At 43.3% G+C, this 18592-nt stretch overlaps 1 protein-coding gene and 1 long non-coding RNA gene across 16 annotated transcripts in view; one reads left to right on the forward strand and one right to left on the reverse strand.

Annotated features, from left to right (window-relative positions):
- The window catches only part of CADPS (calcium dependent secretion activator), a 544177-nt gene that overhangs the window by 393304 nt on the left and 132281 nt on the right, over nucleotides 1-18592 (reverse strand). The gene's annotated exons all lie outside the window — the stretch shown is intronic.
- The window catches only part of LOC128346113 (uncharacterized), a 28468-nt gene that overhangs the window by 6351 nt on the left and 3525 nt on the right, over nucleotides 1-18592 (forward strand). The window lies entirely within an intron of this gene.

The following is an 18592-nucleotide window of genomic DNA, read 5'->3' on the forward strand; positions in this document are numbered from 1 at the left end:
TAAGACTGTGTAACCTCTGCATCTCCTAAAACCAACCAACCAACCCCAACACATTGCTGGTTAAAACAAATGGTAGTATTTGGGTTGTTGGTTGCTGGCACTCTTGCTTGATGTCAATTTGAATAGTTCATGATAGTCATCAAAGCTTATGCATTGTAAACCATTGTGATTCAAGTGAGATTTTAAAAAGTGTTTCTGTTTTAGTTGCATTTTATTGAAGTTTTGTTTTAAGTGACTGCCCAAGTGGATATTGATATTCTCCACTATTAGACACAATGCACTGGTAACTCCAAAGGCTTCAACTGCCCTTGTTTACTAGGTTGGTTCCTAGTTTCTGAAATCTCTTCCTGATAAATCACTGTCTCTGTTGCTTGCCTTTTTTGTTGTTGTTGTTGCTTGTGCAGGATGCCTTGTTCATCCGACACCCTCCCCAGGAGTTGCTTCAGTAGTCATTCATCAGGATTAAATTTTCTCCCCAGAGTCTCTGGACACTAAGGCTATGAATACAAGCCGCCCTACCCAAGTTAGGGAAGCCCTGTCTGGGTAGGGTTGCTCATGTGCAGTGCTGGAATTGAGCCCAATCCCAACACTGCCTCCTTCACAAGCCCGAGTTTTGTACCTGGGCTTTTGTAACTGAGTGTACAAAACAAGGTCATGTGTATGCTTGGGCTGCACGCAGCCTGAAATACAGAGTCAGGTGCCTAGAGTGCCCAACTCCCAGGAGAATCCCTCAGTGCACTACACTCATCACATGGTGCATTGTGGAATTCCTGGGATGAGTAGTGTAGATCATGTGGGTGCATGACAGCGTGCCCATGAGGAACCTATGGATCATATGGGGGGGGGAGTCAGGTGGAACTCTGCCTCCCCGCTGCTGCCCTCCCTGCCCCAGTGGGGAACGTGTGCATAGTCTTATTAAATCTCCAGTCATTTAGAGGGAGGTGTATTGGAGTCATGATGCATCCACCCACTCACTTGGAGTGGGTGGATGCATCAGGACTCCAATATACCTCCCTCTAAATGGGTCACAACACTAAGGCATAATGCAGTGCACAGCATATAGTGGGTGGAATGTAAAAGTGGAGGGGGGACTTGGTCAGTGTTCCTTGTTATGACCATTGGTTATTACAAGTATATTCCTGTTTTCATCTGCAAAACATTGGAGGGTGTGAACTTGACTCATCACCATGGGTAATCTGGAATGGTGTGCTCTGCATCCACTTTCATTACCTGTTTTCCATTTGTGGTGTGCTTGTAGTCAGAACTGTAGGCCATACCTCCCTGTGGTCCACACTACCATCCTCCCTACCCATTCACAGGCATGTCCCTATTTTCATCAGTGAAATGTGGAAGAGCATATAACTCTTTCCCCACCTCTCATGCTGACAACAACCAATTGCTATTGATACTAGTCATTGCTTAGGGATTCAGTTAAAAATATACTCAGAAATTAATCTTGTAATCTTAAGAGTTAGAGGCTCAGAATATTTTATGCATATTAGTTTATACCAAATTGAAGTAGCGTACACAAGATTGCCCTCCTGAACCCTGAATTAATTAATCTGAAATAAAAACCACCTCCCTTTTTCATCAATATGAATGCTCTTTAGGAAAAAGGAAAGAAGTCCACATTTCTGTTGTCTACCATAATTGTGAGAATGACAGGGAGGTTAAAGGGCTAATATGAGAAAAGGTTTTACATGCATTTTTTGATTAGCAAATCTATCATTCACACACAGGAAAGCACACACCATTTCAATGTGGCAGCTGCAAATATTTCACATTAAATTGTACTCAATACTTAGTCATAGGAGTCAGCAATGTTACTACTTTATACAAGTTTATTAGCAATTCACAGGGCAGGGTGCAGCTTAAATAATGGGGTAACAAATTAGCCATTTACACACCAGTGTGCTGCATCTTACTGAAAACAAGCAGAATGTAAAGCTAGATCCCAACCTCAGTTAATCTAAAGTAATTAGCTTAGAGCTGAGCTGAAAATACACTGTTTTTCTTGAGCATTTTTGGCAATGCCCCCAAATGCCTTGCCTTTTCAGTACTTTTTGGCAGGCCTTCAAAAATATTTGCATATTGCCCTCCCTTCCCCTTAATCTTAATTGCCCTCAATAGACCTTGGTGATGTCGCCAAATCTGATTGGTTGTGATCCCATTTACTAAGCACCAGAAATTCCACCATGTCAGACATAGCACTTTGACATCATCTCATTCTCTGTGTGATCCCTGATTCTGTGCAATCTCCCTGATTCTGTGCAATCATCATGTGACTCGTTCAGAAAGGAAGAAGCAGCAGCCACGGGGGGTGTGTGTGATGAGGAAAGAGCAGTCTATGGAAAACAATGGCACTGAATAATGTGAAGAAATATTGATTCATTATGCACACAACCTAAGTAGTTTCCAGGAAAAAAAGTTCTCTAATGTACCACAACTAGTTTTTATTTCAGATATGTGGAGAAATATGGTATGTTATATTAAAAGGTTACCTGAACTAGTATTTGTAAAAATTTTATCCAATACAAGATGTAAAGAATACAAATACGTCTGCTGATTTTCAGCATCTGGATGTGGAGAAAGTATTTAATTGTTTCAAAATGAGGTTTCTTATGGCTTGTTTATCTATATATTTAATTCTCCTGGGTGTGCCTTTCGAACGTGCGTCCTGGCAGCCCAGCTGATTGGCTGGGCTGCGGGGGCGACTGATTGGGTAAGGTGCACCCAGGAGAACAGCGGCAGCGGCCATGGCCAGGGAGCCAGGCGGGCCCGACCGCGGAGGCAAGGCGGCAGGCCTGGCCGGGCCGGGCCCGGCTGTGGAGGCGAGGCAGTGGGACTGGCCCGGCCCGGCCACGGAGGCGAGGCGGCGGCGGCCACACTTGGCCCCCGCAGGGCGGCGGCGGCCGCACTCAGGTCAGCTAGTAGGAATTTAATGTTGAAGACACTTTCTTCAAATGAATTAGAATTACAGAGGCATATCCAAAACCAATTATTTTATCTTTCTTTCAGTAGCCAATATTCTTTCAGAATACAAAAAGTGAACTATTATTAGGATTGTTTTTTGCTATCTCAGTAGAATCATTTGCTACACAAATCAGGCAGTGTGATGCAATACAGGGAAAATGGTATCCTGGGACTACCTTGTGGGGTTCTTCGGGGATCAAGCTTGTCGCCTATGTTTTTTAATATCTATATGAAGCTGCTAGGAGCCATCATTAGGAGACTTGGAGAGAGTCTAATTAATTAATACCATCAGTATTTATTAATTAATTAAATTTATAGACCGCCCCATCCAAAGACTCTGGGTGGTGCACAACAAATTTAAAAAGACATAAAACAAACACCATCTAAAACACACTACTTAAAACAATATAAACACAATTTAAAAACAATTCAAGATGATTTAAAACCAATTAAAATACCGCAAAACAATGTAAAAACCTTTGAAGGCCAGGCCAAACAAATAGGTTTTAAGGGCTCTCTTAAAGGCCAACAGCAAGCCTAAACTGTGGATATTGGCTGGGAATGAATTCTATAGACCAGGAGCAGCTACAGAGAAGGCCTGGTTCCGAGTTGCCACCAGACGTACCAGTGGTAACTAGGGGTGTGCACAGAACCAGCTGGTCCAGTTCAGTTTGAGACCAGACTGGGCCAGTTCGGTTCGGCAGCCCTTCAAACACCCCCTGGGATGGGCATCAAGGGAGACCGGCGGGGGTAGGGGAAAACTTCATGGACACCCCCCCCCGCCTCCAACAGTTCCCCCGGATGGGGTAAGTAATTTTAAAAAATACTGTCAACACCCCAAACAATCAGGGGGTGTTGGGTCCAGGGTCAGACCGAACTGGGAATGGTTCATTTCAACATTGGACCTGTTCGCACATCCCTAGTGGTAATTGGAGATGGATAAACTGCGTCTCCAGTTACCTAGTGGTAACTGGAGATGGATCAGTGGTAACTGCGCAACACGGGCTGTTGCAGCTACTACTTCCGGTTACATCTGGTAAACGTCAGAATGGGCGGCAGGGAGGTATGCTGCCGCCCCGACGGGCTTTTAGGGAATTGCCTGCTGGTGGGGGAAACACGGTGGGGGGTGGTAAATGCATCCTCCCCTGCCCTTAAAGCCAGCCTCCCGCCGTCGAACCACCCTCCACCGGTTCCATGGGTAGGGGCTGGTCCCCCCTATTGGGGAAGGGGCAAGTCCCCCCTTCCCCACCCTTTCTTTGAACAATAGAACTTGCTATTCCGGATCCCCTGCTCGGGTCTGCCTCTCAGCTTCCTCCTCTTGTTCCCCTGCTTGTGCTTCCACTTGGTGTGTTTGTGCTTGTGGACACCCATGACTGCTTGCCCTGAGTGGCTGAGCAGTTTGACAGAGTGTCCGGTCTGAGGTGGGACATGTTGGTGTCCCTGTATTCTGGCAATTCCATGACAGGAGAGGCAGGGCTGGTTTTCCAAGCAGCTGCCAGCGAGAAGTGCTGAAAGCATAGAGAGGCCAATTCCTCGGGTGGGTCTGTATTGCCACCTCTATGACTGGAGTTAGGAAATGCGTGCTTAACTGTGGTTAGGGATGAGTCTGGCTTTGGGTGTAACGCTTTGGTGGCATAATCACAGTTATCGGTGAACCATGGAAAAAAATCTCTGGTTCAAATTGGAGTTTGTTGGGACAAAATGGAGTTAACTTTAGACCCGTAACAGAGGTTTTCCAAGTTTGGGTGTACTACAGTTAAAAGCTCTGCTAGCTTTAACTTTAGTTAAACTGTACTTTTGAACCAGCCCTATAAGAAACCTGGTCTGAGTGTAAGTAGCAAATATAGAAATCATCGGAACGGCCTTGAAAGTTACATAAATGTGGAGCAATAAGTGAAATTCAAAAATCCATTATAGAATGGATTATAGAATAAAACGGAATATGAGAGATTAACACAGCCATTCCATCATCACATGGGCATAAATGCACTGCCTAAGGAACCTTTTTAAACTTACCCTCTGAAACGGCAGGACAGAAACGCATTGAAACGTGCCAGTGAAATCATACTTCTATATTTGGGAACTGTAAGCAAACTAAGATATCTTGCAGATGCAGTATTAGGCAAATCATCATCATAGATAGATAATGTTATTAGAGACACAGCTTAGCTCATTTTGCTGTGCAAAATCCAAAATCCTCTGCTTGAGGGCTAGTTTGGCCCGATCATATTCAGGAGAAAATCCATATCTTTCACTTTAAGATCTCCAACTATAAAAGAAACCATCTGTTACAGGCCTGCTCAATTTAGGCCCCTCAGCTGCTTTTGGACTACAACTTCCACAATCCCCAGCCACAGTGGCCAATAGCCAGGGATTATGGGAACTGTAGGCCAGCATCTGCAGGTGGGCCGAAGTTGAGCAGCCCAGTGCTAGAACCAAGGAGATCTTTCTTTGGGGGGGCGGGGGAAGTCAATTTTAACTAGAAATTACACATCAACAGTTGGGCCCTAGTTTCCACTTTAGCGATACCTGTCTCTAGGCATAGAATAACATTAACAATACAGTGTGGGACTTGAAATAAGCTCCTCAAGAATTGTGTCTGAATAGTTTCCAATGATGCAAAATCAGTATATAGCGCCATATAATATACAGTATACAGTATGTGCACCATATAAAAGTTGAGGCGAGGCTTTAGCTTCATACAGTAGCAGCAGCTGGAATGAATTTCTTGCCTCTAGTTCAAAAAAAGATTAATTTAATGAAGATACTTTGTGTAACATATTTTCTATGAGCATTAAAGTTACCTTTAGCATAAAAAACAACACTACCCCTAAATATTTAAAGCAGTCTACCTGCTGGATTATAAATCCATCAATTGACCAATGCAACTTCCTGGGGGAGCTGGCGAACCTCATAACTTTAGTCTTCTGAAAACTGATATGCAAGAAATTTCCCTTACAGTAACAAGTGAGAGCCAACAAGCTCTTCTTAACCCATTAGGGGACTGTGAAAGAATCACAGCATCATCCACAAAGAGGAGTACTGCAATATGTTTAGAGGATAATTTCAGAGAATAGTCTAGATTGCTTAGACGCTCTGCTATAGAATTAATATAAAACTGAACAAGAGGGGCACTATGATATAGCCTTGCTTAAGCTTGGGGCAGCAAGTAGTCACAAATTAAGCATAAAATATTATGATTAATACATAATAAAACATAGGAAGATGGAGAAACAGGAATGTCAGAGACTCATATAAACATGCTTCCAGATTTGTATAGTAGGATGGAATCATTAATCAATCTATTTTTGCAGCTGTAAAGTACTAGTGCATGTGTGTGTGTATGTGTGTCTTGAATGGAGGTGTGCAAGGCTCTAGTGCTTTGCCTCCTGCATCACCAGTTCTTTTGCAAGTCTGGCAGACTGAACTCTGTGCTTTGAGGGCTGTAGTCTCAAAGCTCAGTGTAGTCTAATCTCTTGGTGGCATTCACTCAGTTGACCCCCAAGAGTCAATGACTGTCCTCCAAGCCCATAAAGGACCTTAGCTTCAGAGCTTGCTCCTCAGTCTGAACACTTTGTGTCTGGTGTGCACTGTCTAGTTTGCACCTATTTCCTTTCCCTGATTGCTGCAAAGTTTAAATTATGAACTGATCTCATTTTGTATTTTGTAATACTGTAGTAGCCAGCCACCTAATGATGCAGCGGGGAAATGACCTGACTAGCAAGCCAGAGGTTGCCAGCTTGAATCACTGCTGGTATGTTTCCCAGACTATGGGAAACAGCTATACTGGGCAGCAGCGATATAGGAAGATGCTGAAAGGCATCATCTCATACTGCATGGAAATGGAGATGGCAATGGTAAAGGTAAAGTGTGCTGTCGAGTTGATATCGACCCCTCTTGTATTCTGTCAAAGACAACCACAGGGCTCTGTGGTCACCAGGTTGACCCGACGGCACACTTTACCTTTAATACTGTAGTGCCACTTCTCTCTTGTTATTTACTTTGTTATATTTCAAGAAAAACAACACATTTTGAAAAAGACAGAAATGAAAGGAAACACAGTCATGCGTATGATTGATATGGAATGAAAGAGATGCATGTACTTGCAATGTAGGGACATTCAGGAAAAGGCCTTATGGGACATTCAGGAAAAGGCCTTATGGTTAAAGAGAGGAGACACTGCTCACTGTTTTCTGTCCAGTCTCTGCTACAGCCGTCAAGTGCCTTTCACCAATCAGGCCTCAAACTCCAATATGAACATGAAATGGACTAGGTAGGAGAGAAATGGGAAAGCACAGGGGCTGACTGCAAAAGCTTCAAATCTCCAATGGATAGATAGACTATAGGACTGCACCAGGGATGTTTTGTTGATAGTGGATTCTCTGATCATTCATCATTTTGCCCAAAGATGATGAATGAACAAAGATCATTCCACCCATTCCACCCATTGGGCACTACCACTCAACCCACTTTGGCCACAAAATGGAGGTCCAAATATCTGAATTTTTTTTGGTCAGAATCTGGGCAATTGAGCACAGGGGCTCAATCTACAAATCACTCAAATCAGCTAGATTCAGGTACAAATCATTTTGTACCCAAATTGATTCACACATCCCTAGAGAATACCCCTTATCATGCTAAGAGAATACACAACAGTGGGCCCCTGTGTCCTCTGGTTCTTTGCATAGGAAACATTTAGGGTGTGTATCCTTGGTGAATGCAGTATCCCTGGTGAATACAGAAGAAAAAGGTGAGTTTCTCCTATGATGGATGGGTGCGGGGAGGAGCCTATATGATACCTAACCACAATTCTTAGTATGTGAGGGACTTCAGCCAAAGAGAATAAATTACATTTATTCCTCTTCAGTAGCTAAGTTGTTCCATGACTATGCACTTATGTAAACAAAAGAAATGACACCCTGGGACCAGCTGGAACATATCTGCATCTGTCTCTGAGCCCTTACTTCCTTTTAAAAATATTTTTATCAGTAGCTTCAGGAAATAATGCAGGAAATGAGCTGAAGGAGATGGAAATAAACCTATTGAGAGTTCTAATGAGGGAAAAAAGTCTAGGCCAAGCATTGGCTGCAGCAAATTGCAATCACAGTGTTCAGCTTTCGTGGGTATTATCATTTTAATCTCCATGTACAGTGATTCACAAAAAAACCTTATGAAATAGCTAAACCTTTCCTGATAGGGCTAGTACTGCAAGCTCTATTTTATTTTCTTCCAAGAGATGGCTTATATAAGATGCTTTCCCCCTAGAGTATCTTCATTAATTATCATCCTGATCATACACATATTAAAAATAGCAAAGTAATCCTTGTGTTAAGTGTTTGCATTCTCACTGAAATATGTACTTCTAACAAATCCCTAATTAATTGTAGGTTTGCTGGTTTAATGAGCAATAAAACAAACACAAATAAAGCCAAGCACAGCATCACACCTCATTATCAAAACTAGCAGTGGAAATTTTGGGCTTGGAACATGAAGTGAAGTCAGACCATGGGGAGTGACTTGGGTGACTTGCCAGAAAGGTTAGCTAAACTGCCCCCAATCTCTTTGGACAACAAGGGGCTCAGAGGGTAGCAATCTTGTGTCATATAAGTGACTTTAATTTGTGGCATTTCCAGAAAGCGGAGCTGCAAAGATGTTTAAAGAAAGCTAAGTGAGGGAACTGCATCAAGAGAACAGTATTTTCATGCTGCTATAATGACATGGCTTTAGCGTACAGAGCAATTGACACAAAATTGTTTCCACACAGCATTTGGTATAATTGTATTTTTTCTGGGGTTACATCGTCACATTTCTAGACCCTTGCTTCCATAAAGATATGGAACACAACGGAGCTCTTCTCACGATCTGCGCAGAGACTGGGTTACACTTACAATTGTCTTTGTTTCCCTGGGCGGGTGGATCGCCCGCCCAGATGACCACTGACTACTCCCTGCAGCTCTGAGCGTCGGGATGCAAGGAAAAGCCACCATGCATCGCCCTGCCCCCAGAGCTCCAACAATGCACCACATGAGTTTGCGGTACATTGTTGGGATCTCCCCCCGGGTGTGCCAGCTGCAAGCAACCGCGGCTGACACATGATCAAAGAAATGAGGCTAAGGGAGTGCTCACTCCCTTAACCTCATTTTAGAGAGAGGCTACTTAGGTGGGTTTGCCGCTGTATAACTGCCAGGATCAGGCCCAATCTTGGTGTTTTACACATGCATGCAAATCTGGACTGGGTTTCCAGCACCCGAGTTTGCACACACAAGTGAATAGCCTCAACATTTCTCTGTGTTTCAACAATGTGTGACTGGGTACAATCGTGTATTACAGATCTTCTAATGCACTTGTGAAGGATGGGAGGAAATAATGACTGTGCTGTGTGTCTGATGGCCATACATTGGATGTTGTATTTGTACAGTAGGCTATATGCATAGGTCCATGCATAGACTTTGAGAGAAACAGCACAAAACAAAACAGGATATGCTGTTCAAGCCTGCCCAAGTTGGAGTCTCCAAATACTGGATCTTGTGCAAATGTGATGTCCAGCATATGGATGTCAGGCACACCAAGGGAGCAAGACCAGCCAGCAAGGGAGCAGGGCTCTCTCCCTGCCACAAATATTTGAACATCTGCATAAGGCCAGTCTCAGTGTCTCAACTGAGCAGCTGATCATCTGATCACACAAAAACCTTCAGGAGAGTGGTGTCAAAGAGAACAAGCAGTAGGTTCTGTGATCAATCATGATATGAATTCTATATCATGATATGAATTCTATATGGATTTAGGGCATAACTTGTGAATGGATCCTGAGTTTTTGAACTAGGGGGCTAAGAAGTACCAATAGGAAAGCGGTAGTGAATGCATATGATATAGATGTGCATTGGCTGATGCACTGACACAAGAAAGCACTGCCATTGTGGCTGGTCTAAATGTGATTGCATGGAGCTGTTACTAGCAGTTACTGACCATTCAGAGCTGGCAATTGTCACCATAGCATCATGCATTTTTGTCTATACTGCACATGAACAGGCTGTCTCTACACAGTAGAGAGTATGGTGGAGTATGTCTCCAGCATATTCCTGCTTCTTAGTGAGAACCGGGCCTCCCAGATGGCTACACAAGATGAAGGATGCAACCTCAGAGCCTCTAATCTAAGCAATATGTATTTGAGCTTGTAACTCTAAGTTAAAGTTGCCATCACGAACCTTGTTTTATATCATCCATATGGACCAGTTCACACATCACACAGAACCTTGGTTAAAGCTGGACTCCGTGCAACATCTCTGAGCCTCAGACATGCACACACACCCCTGCATCCCTGCATAAGCATCCACTTACTATTTAGGTTCAAATAAACCAAGATTGGTCATGAACTGACCAATATCAGTTTATTTTAGCCTACTTGTTTCAATTATGCCAAGATCTGAACCTCAGGTTTGAGGAAAGTTACAAATCTTGGCATATTTGAAGCAAATAAACTAGAATAAACTGAGATTGGTCAGTTCAGACATCATGACTAATTTCAGCTTATTTGAACTTAGATAAGAAATGGATGCTCACACGGGAATGGGAGACAAGAGGGCATATGTGGCTGTGGCTTAGAGACGTCGCATGGAGCCTGGCTTTAACCGAGTCTGAACATATTTAGCATGTTTGAACATGTAAGAACTAATTTCAACATCCCTTAATGCTCTCCCAATATACTATCAAACTTTAGAGTCACACCTAAAGTTGACAAATGCAGGTGAAGGGGTGGGGTTGTGCAGGTAGTTGTGGGACAAAGTAATCTGGGTACATTGTGGGGCATAGTTAAGTAGAGGCAAAACCAGACCCCTATCAGAGACACTGATGAGGCTACCAGGGGTTCAGAATCAATTTACTTCACTTTTTCCCCAGGGTGCCATTTAATCAGAGGAAGAAAAATAAAATGTTGCACTTGGGGAAAAGATTGCAGTGGAAGCAAAATCTGTCCACCATCCCTAACAACAGATGGTCCAGCTTCCACCAACAGGGACTGTGTGTGTGTATGTGAATGTAAGAGAAAGAAAGAAATCACTGTGCACAAAGTGCTCCTGTGATGTTTGTTTGTTTGTCACATCAAGCGCTCCTCTCCCTCCCTCCCTAATCTCCCACCACCACTGTAGTGTTTAAAAGTTCAGTTTGTGTTTTTGTTTTAGTTCTAACTAAAACAAGGAGAGGAGGACGGCCTAGAAACAGTGGAACACCAGCTGGTAACCTCCAGGTTGGACTACGACATTGTGCTCTATGTAGGGCTGCATTTGTACCTAGTTCAGAAACTTCAGTTAGTTCAAAATGTGGCAGACAGATTGGTTTCTGGAGTATCTCAGAGAGACCACATTATGCCTATATTAAAGAGTTGCACTGGCTAGGGATGTACACGGAACCAGTTCTGTGCACACCCAGGAGGGCGGGGGGGGGGTCCTTTAAGGGGCAGGGGAGGTGCTGCCTATCTGCCAGACCCGCCCCACTGCTTCCTCCCCCACTGGTGCTCTCGTAAAAAGTGGACATGCAGGGCTGCAGCGTGGGTCCCTGCAGCCCCAGTCAGTGGTGCCCCAGAAATGGCTGGCTCATGTGTGCATGCATGCAGTGTGCACGCACATAGGCCATTTCTGGGGCACCACTGACTGGGGCTGCAGTGAGGCATGCTGCAGCCTCACACACCCACTTTTTATGAGAGCACGAGCATGGGGAAAGCAGTGGAGCAAGGTGCTGGCAGGTAGGAAGTGCTTCCCCTGCCCCTTAAAAGAACCCCCACCCTCTGAACCGGCTCAAACGCTGGTCCACGGAACTGGTTTGGCGCTCCCAGAATGGAGCACCAAATGGTTCCGTACACATCCCTAGCCCTGGCTACTGATATGTTTCTGGGCAAAGTACAAAGTGCTGGCTATTACCTTTAAAGCCCTGAATGGCTTAGGTCCAGGTTACCTGAGAGAGCACCTTTCTCTACTAGATCCCCACCGCTCATTAAGATCATCAGGAGCAGTCCGTATTCGGGTGCCACTGGTTCATCTGGTGGTGACTTGGGATCGGGCCTTCTCAGCTGTCACCCCTCGGTTGTGGAACACACTCCCTGCAGACTTGAGAGGATTATCTTCCTTGGAGGCCTTCAGGAGAGCCTTAAAGGCCTCATCTTTTTAGATGGCTTTTAATGATTTCTAATTTTAATTTTAATATAGTTTAAATGTTTTTATTTTATTTTAATTGTCTTACTGTGTGTTTTAGATTTTAAAGTAAGCCACCCTGAGCCACTTCAGGAAGGGCGCTATATAAATTGAATGAATGGATGGATTGATGAATAAACAATTGGTTAGTGTATGCGGGTAATTCAGGCCAAGTTTTGCAGAAGATCCAGGGAGAAAAACTAGGCCTCTATAGTCTACCTATTTGAGTCCCAATAAAATTGTGTTTTTCATATTCTACGTTCTTTCTTTAGACATAAGGAAAAGCTCTATACCTCACCACACCAATACCCCAGCCATAATGATAGGTATTTTGCTCTAGAATTGTTACCCTCGTGTGCAACTATGGTTGCCAGATGGCTCATATTTTCAAAGACTGTTCTTTATTCTATAACATGCACCTAATAAGACAATATAGAAAAAGTATACTTTTGGTAATGTTGGTGTGCAGAGGCGTATCTAGGGAAAACAGCGCCTAGGGCAAGCACTGAAATTGTGCCCCCCCCAAAAAAATCTGGCACCCATCTTTCAGATAACTTCACCATAATATCAGCTCAAAAAGTAAAAGTCAAGCTTATTAATCTTTTAATTAAAAAATTATGGCACTACCTGAAAATTATAACTGCACCTTACTTGCTTTCACTGATGCAAATTGCTGAAGCAGCACAGATACAGCCTTCTTCAGAAAGCAGGAATCACACCTATCAGCTATTCAGAGAGGTACTGGAGACTGGATGTAGTTCTTACACTCGGTGATCAGCATGTTCATTGCATTCCAAATCCAGCATTGTGTATTAGCAACCCTCCTGCCGCCCCCACCCCCCAGCTGCTATCTGCCAGCAATCAGTAACATTCACATTTTTTATATCCCGTTCTTCTTCCAAGCCCAGAACAGTGTACATACTTAAGTTTCTCCTCACAACAACCCTGTGAAGTAGGTTAGGCTAAGAGAGAAGTGACTGGCCCACAGTCACCCAGCAAGTCTCATGGCTGGATGGGGATTTGAACTCGGGTCTCCCTGGTCCTAGTCCAGCACTCTAACCACTATCAAGGCAGATAGCAGCTGGGGGGTGGGGGCGGCAGGAGGGTTACTAATACACAATGCTGGATTTGGAATGCAATGAACATGCTGATCACCGAGTGTAAGGACTACATCCAGTCTCCAGTACCTCTCTGAATAGCTGATAGGTGTGATTCCTGCTTTCTGAAGAAGGCTGTATCTGTATATTAAAGACAGACAATTTTTAAAAGCTGGGAAAGCTTGGGTGAGAAGATGGGTTTTCAGGTGTTTTTTAAAAATTGCCAGAGATGACAATTTTATTAACAATAAACACATTTCTACTATGGGCTTTGTTTGGTCTTTGCCTAATTCCCTTGGGTTGAGAATAAATGTTGAAGAGAATGAATAGAACAGAAAAATACATAACAGGTGCTGTCTTTAAATCTAAAATGATCCATCACTAGTAGCCATCACATGCTGGAAAATCTCAGGCCAGGGGACTGCTTAGTCTGCATTCTCATGACTTAGGACAAGTCAGTTGTGCACCTGACAAACGCTACTTATACAGCCAATTATTTTCACTCTTCATTACTGCATGAATATCAAATGGTTATGTACCACAACACCTTCCTTATAATGAATCTGACTTAGAACCAAGTTAAATAGAATTTAATGCAATTTCCATTTTGCATAGGTAAGGCCTGAAATTTAACTGGGTAATCCTGAGCAGTTTTATGATCACACATGAGATCTTAGATCCTCACAAAAGGAGCTGTTCCTTACATAAGACATTCCCAGCCCACTCACACCTATCCTCCTAACTAGAATCAACTAGCTACAGTGAGCCAACATGATCCATTCACCAAATAACTTAAAGAACACACCTTGGATTGAAGAGCTGTTTTCACACAGTTGCCCTCAAATCGGGAGTCCAAAATGTCTCCAAGAATAGAAGCTAATAGAAACTTTTTGGAGTCCCCAAAAAGACCAGAAGTAAACAACAAACAGGAACCTCAACCAAAAACCAGGATGCAAACATATTGTAACATAAAGGTTAAGTTTGTGCCATTGAGTCGGTGTTGTTGACTCCTGGCAATCACAAAGCCACGTGGTTGTCTTTGGTAGAATACACAGGAGGGGTTCACCATCGCCATCTCCTGTGCAGTGTTTCAGCACCTTTCTATATCGCTGCTGCCTGATATAAGAGTTTCCCATATCCTGGGAAACACACCAGTGGGGAGTCAAACCAACAGCCTCCTGCTCTCTAGTTGCTTCCCCACTGTGCCATTAATGGTTCAAGTGACTCCAAATACAAATAGTAACCATAATTTTTTTTATTTATTTAACATATTTTTATACCACCCACCACCAAAGTCTCTAGGCAGTTTACAGCTATAAAAACATATTAAAAGATCAAATTAAAATAACCATGAAAACTATCATATACATACATATAAAACATATGTGATTTCTGGATAATGACTCTCTTCTATGATTTATCAAACATACAAAAAATTTGTTAATACTAAATACATCAGTATTACTAATACATAGAAAAACTCAAGTGAAAAACAGGAACATATAAGATTGCCAGAGTGAAAATTGATCCAGATTAATCTACAGTTCAAAGTAGAAAACATATTTTGCAGAATTCTTCATCTTAATAAGAAAACTCTTTCAAAATCAAAGAAATCACTCATGGCAAATTTGCACTAGGACCTCCCAACTACCTAAGAACTAGATTCTTCTGCAAACATTGTGCCCATAGATCAGAAAATTGTTTTTAGTTTCCATATTCTGCATATTAAGGAATCTCATTCTACATAACACAAAGGACAAGAAATACAAGGCCAGATATCCCATACATACTTCAGAGTAAGTTATATTGTAGTCAGTGCAATTTATTCTCAGGGAAACATGCATAAGTTTGAGTTACACTGACCTGAAAGCCACCAAAGGATCTTCAAAGCCATATAAATAGCTTTCTATACACAGAACATATCAGGACTCTTTAGAGCTCTAGGCCACACCCCCTTTACATGTGATATATCACATGATGATATCACATGCAAAGGGTGTGTGGCCTTGAGGTAGAGATTGCCGGAGCAAGCTCTTCAGTCTCATTTCAGGGCAGGCTTGCTGCCTGAAAGGGTGTATTTTCTCTTTCTCTTCCTCTCTGGGAGGGAGAGAAAGAGGAATAGACGCTTTCAGGCAGCAAACGCTCCCTGAAATTAAGGCAAAAGTAAGTGCTTATGGAGGCTCCTGGGGGGCGTGTGCCCCGTCCTGGACTCAGAGAGGACGGCGGGGGGCGCGATTAAAAGAAATTTTTTTTTAATCAACTGAGGTGGTTGGGGTGGGGCGGGGCATAGAGGGCACTTGGCACCCCTCTGCAACTGGCGCCTAGGGCACGTGCCCTGCCTGCCCCCCCACTGGTTACGCCTCTGTTGGTGTGGCAACCCTAATTAAGCCTTCAACATGAATGATTGTCTGCAAAGCCTGAGCCTTTTGGAAGGGCGGTATAAAAGTTTTAATAATAAATAAATAAATAAAGCAAGCAGTGAATTTGACCAGATAGTTTTCAGTGAAAGAGAATGTGATGGTCAGCTGCTGGGTTCAAGAACTTGTGGGCCCTCATACCACTCTAACCTACATACTCTTCCTCTGTCCTTATAGTCCTTCATCCACAGAATGCCTAGTCATTCTGTCTTCTGCACTAATGTTTTGTATCTTCCCTATTACTGGGTATGTGATGTGTTTTCACAGAGCTTGTTCATGCCTACCTGGTGGCACATGGAGTGCACTGCAAATTGTTCTTGGGCCCCCAGACCACCCACAAGGCCCCTTTTGTGCTCCCTAGCAACACATAGATTATACCACTCTTTCCTCCCACTCCTGTGGCATGTATCACTCCCTGCTAACCCTGGAAGAGGAGTTAAAGGAGCAGCAGGTATGGTGACTAAGGGCTGTGGCAAGTAGATGGGGAGAGCGAGAGAGGGTGGAGGAGAGCAGGAAACGAAAGGGAAGTGGGGAGGCAGGCAGTGTTCTCTCTAATTTTTTTCATCTGTGTGCAGAATGAGTTTTGTTCTGGGTGGCAGGATCAAGGCAGTCAGGGGTGGAGGGAGGCCAGCGGGCCCCGGGTCCAGCCCACTGCCACGGCCCCTAGCCCCGCCCCCTGCATCTGACATCAGATGTCAGACTCAGGGGGAGTAGCTCTGCTTGCAAATGGGGCTGTGTGGCCCTGTTTGCAACCAAAATTCCGGTCAGCGCTGCGTTCACAGGGGAGCCAGGAGTGACTCTACCTTCCAGGGGGCGTGGCTGGGGCACGAGGCATGGCCCCTGAGGGGCTGTGGCCCAGGTTCTTCAAACCCACTTGCTCAGTGGTGGCTCCGCCCCTGAAGGCAATGTGTGTGCACATGTATTCAGAATGGGACTTTCCAGATTCAACCTGAGCGGGATCTAAAACTAACTGAGCAGACATTAAAAAAAAATGTGTGCATGCCTTAGAGGGAACACTGGAGGCAGGTGGGATGAGGTGGTGATTGTGGCCATAGGGGGCAGGGGGATAGTGCTTGTGTTCCTCCTATGCCTGCTATTTGTAGCAACCACCAAACCTCACCTCATAGGGAGAAACAGGAACATCAAAGATAAAGATGGAACATCAAGTGTGGGAAATGTTAAAGAAACGTAGCACAGGAAGCAGCCTAGGCAGGTCGTGAACACACACAAGGAACCAAGAGACTGCAGTTCTGCTGCCCAGAATTAGAAATCACTTTGATGCTACCCCTTTCCCTGTTCATTTCCCTAATTCTATCCTTGGTTCTCTCCTTGACTGGGCAGCAGAGCTATTAATCAGAAGAGAAATGCCCACTGTGTTCTTTTGAACTGTAGGATATTTCTCTCATGTTTGACTTTGAAATGGGGAAAGATGAAAACGGAACGAAAGGCGAGGAAATTAAACTATTTGTGAAACAAAAATAATCCGTCTGCTGGAAATGAATATGTAAATGTGAGAAAGAAAGTACAAAATCACAGAATTTGTTCTAAAAGGAAATACATTGCTGTGAACATCAAGGACAAAAACGATCTATAAACATCCACATATAATATTGACCTGCCAATAAATACAAGGATAAAAAGTATACATCAAAATCATTATTCTCCTCACTATATAACAGGGCTGATATAACATGAACTTCCTGGAAGGGGGCTTGGAGACTTCTCCAGCAAGTATTATCAGGTGTTTTTTTAAAAAAAATTACACAACATCCAGTCTGTATGTCATAAACTGTCCTCACATGTACCTTTTGCTTTTGAGTCCATTCTCCTTGGTAGTCTTAGCATTAATTGTTTCACTTATTTACTTGATTGCTTTATCTTTCAAAAATACCACTTAAAGAAGATGATTAAAACAAAAGCATAAAAAACAAAACAATGCAACTCATGTAGCACACCCTGTCCTAGCATTTTCTTATCTCTGTGTCCTCAGCATTCCAAAGGTCCTAGAAATTCACACATCCTGGAAGCTCACAGGGCCCTTATCATTTCTGCTCTTTTAAATTTTTGTATCAATTTACAAATGTACACATTTTGGGGTACCTCAAGAATCCCTTGACTAGAAGGAAGCAACTGCCTTATTTTTGCATGTTCTGATTTAGCTTCAGAAGTGATGGCACTCAACCACTCAAGTTTGCTGTTAGAGAGGGGATGATGATTGTGAAATTTCAATTATCCCTTGCAGAGAATAAGAGCATATGGTGTATGCAGCACTTAAAAAGTGATATTTAACGCATACAATTCACCCTGTCCATTTAATGCTATTTTTCCTGAGATATTTGAAACTAAGGTTGAGCACCAAATGTCAGTGGGAACACAATGATGTAGTACTCACTGGGAAAATGCTAATTCAAAGCACAACCATAGGCTGAATGAAATCAGCCAGAATGGCAGAATAAGAACAAGAAGCGATGAATGCTAAAGGCTTAACACCACTGATATAAAGGTGTTAGGGAAAGAGCTGGGCCCTGAATTTCAATGCCATTTTGAAGGACAATGCTAATGTGTAGGGAACAAATAGCAGGGTGGGTCATCCTTTTGTTTCCTATTCCTATGTCTTCTGTCATTTAGTTCTCAATGGTGAATACAGCCATTGTTCTCCTTTCATCACAAAGATTAATAAAAATATATCTTCTGAATCACCCTTGTCTCACCTTCCCTGTTCCTCCATTGACATCAGCCTACCCTCTGCTCCGTCACTGCTAGTCATTATCAGCCCTTGCTGTCTGCTTCGTGCCTGGCCTGTTGTTTAATGTAGGCTGTAAAAGCCCTCTGGCCAGAGACTGTCATCTCTATGTTCTGTACAGTGCACACTTCTGATGCCATGTACAAATAGCTATACAATAATAGTAGCAGTATTTTCAAA

Source organism: Hemicordylus capensis, chromosome 2 (genome assembly GCF_027244095.1).
Source record: "Hemicordylus capensis ecotype Gifberg chromosome 2, rHemCap1.1.pri, whole genome shotgun sequence".
Taxonomy (NCBI): domain Eukaryota; kingdom Metazoa; phylum Chordata; class Lepidosauria; order Squamata; family Cordylidae; genus Hemicordylus; species Hemicordylus capensis.